A 2,258-nucleotide genomic window follows, 5' to 3' on the forward strand; every position below is an offset into this window, starting at 1 on the left:
TCTTCTTCAGATGAAGCATCCTTAGTACTGCTTGGTGCATTTTGCATTCCAGACAGACTTTGAGAAATCAAATTGACTTGTTGAGTCAATATTTTGTTCTGAGCCAGAATGGCATTCAGAGTATCAATCTCAAGAACTCCTTTCTTCTGACTTGTCCCATTGTTCACAGGATTCCTTTCAGAAGTGTACATGAATTGGTTATTTGTAACCATTTCAATTAGCTCTTGAGCTTCTGTAGGCGTCTTCTTCAGATGAAGAGATCCTCCAGCAGAGCTATCCAAAGACATCTTGGATAGTTCATACAAACCATCATAGAAAATACCTATGATGCTCCATTCAGAAAGCATGTCTGAGGGACACTTTTTGATTAATTGTTTGTATCTTTCCCAAGCTTCATAGAGGGATTCTCCATCCTTCTGTCTGAAGGTTTGGACTTCCACTCTAAGCTTACTCAATTTTTGAGGTGGAAAGAACTTTGCCAAGAAGGCATTGACTAGCTTTTCCCATGAGTCTAGGCTTTCTTTAGGTTGTGAGTCCAACCATGTCCTAGCTCTGTCTCTTACAGCAAAAGGGAATAGCATAAGTCTGTAGACCTCAGGGTCAACCCCATTAGTCTTGACAGTGTCACAGATTTGCAAGAACTCAGCCAAAAACTGATGAGGATCTTCCAATGGAAGTCCATGAAACTTGCAATTCTGTTGCATTAGAGAAACTAATTGAGGCTTAAGCTCAAAGTTGTTTGCTCCAATGGTAGGGATAGAGATGCTTCTCCCATAGAAATCGGGAGTAGGTGCAGTAAAGTCACCCAGCACCTTCCTTGCATTGTTGGCATTGTTGTTGTTTTCGACTGCCATGTCTTCTTCTTCTTTGAAGATTTCTGTTAGGTCCTCTACAGAGATTTGTGCCTTAGCTTCTCTTAGCTTTCACTTCAAGGTCCTTTCAGGTTCAGGGTCAGCTTCAACAAGAATGCCTTTGTCTTTGTTCCTGCTCATATGAAAGAGAAGAGAACAAGAAAGTGTGGAATCCTCTATGTCACAGTATAGAGATTCCTTGAGGTGTCAGAGGAAAAAAAATAGAAGACAGAGGTAGAAAATTTGAACTTATCAAGAAAGATGGAGTTCGAATTGTGCATTGAGGAATAGTGTTAGTCCATAAATAGAATGATGTGAGAGGAGGGAAGATGATTTTCGAAAATTAAGTAAAAGAATTTGAAAACATTTTGAAAAACATTAATTGATTTTCGAAAATCAAGAGTGGAAAAGAAATCAAGTAATTTTTGAAAAAGATTTTGAAATTAGAAGTCAAAAAGATTTGATTGAAAACTATTTTGAAAAAGATGAGGTTAAGAAGATATGATTGGTTTTAAAAAATATGTGATTGAGAAGATATGATTTGAAAACAATTTTAAAAAGATTTGATTTTAAAAATTAATGACTTGCCTAACAAGAAAAGATATGATTCAAACATTAAACCTTTCTCAACAGAAAAGGCAACATACTTGAAATGTTCAATCAAATCATTAATTGTTAGCAAGTATCTTTGAAAAAGGAAAGAAATTGATTTTTAAAACATTTGATTGAAAAGATTTGATTTGAAAAAGATTTCATTTTGAAAAACTTTGAAAACTTGAAAAAAAAAATTGATTCGAAAACAAAATCCTCCCCCTTGTGCCATCCTGGCGTTAAACGCCCAGAATGGTGCACATTCTGGCGTTTAACGCCCAAAACTCTACCCTTTTGGGCGTTAAACGCCCAACCAGGTACCCTGGCTGGCGTTTAAACGCCAGTCTGTCCTTCTTCACTGGGCGTTTTGAACGCCCAGCTTTTTCTGTGTAATTCCTCTGCTGCATGTTTTGAATCTTCAGTTCCCTGTACTATTGACTTGAAAATAGAACCAAGATCAAATAAACAATGCATGCAAGAAACATAAAATATTTTTGGTTTTTATGATTTTTTATAATTTTTTTTTGTGCTTTTTCGAAAATTATATGAAACTAGAAAATAAAAGTTTCAGAATTCTCAATTTGGATTCCAGGAATCATTGCAATGTTAGTCTAAGACTCCGGTCCAGGAATTAAACATGGCTTCACAGCCAGCCAAGTTTTCAAAGAAAGCTTCGGTCCAAAACACTAGACATGGCTAATGGCCAGCCAAGCGTTAGCAGATCATTGCTCCAATAGCAAGATTGATAGAAATCAACAAGCTATTGTGATGATCAGTTGAAACCTCGGTCCAATAAGATTAGACATGGCTTCTCAG

General features: G+C 36.5%; 1 non-coding gene across 1 annotated transcript; it reads left to right on the forward strand.

Annotated features, from left to right (window-relative positions):
* The first annotated feature begins 341 nt into the window (after window positions 1-341).
* On the forward strand, window positions 342-449 carry LOC130971451 (small nucleolar RNA R71). The gene has a single exon (XR_009082670.1). It is a non-coding gene; the product is annotated as a small nucleolar RNA R71 (small nucleolar RNA).
* The last annotated feature ends 1,809 nt before the right edge of the window (window positions 450-2,258 follow it).

The sequence above is a fragment of the Arachis stenosperma genome, chromosome 3, assembly GCF_014773155.1.
Source record: "Arachis stenosperma cultivar V10309 chromosome 3, arast.V10309.gnm1.PFL2, whole genome shotgun sequence".
Lineage (NCBI taxonomy): Eukaryota > Viridiplantae > Streptophyta > Magnoliopsida > Fabales > Fabaceae > Arachis > Arachis stenosperma.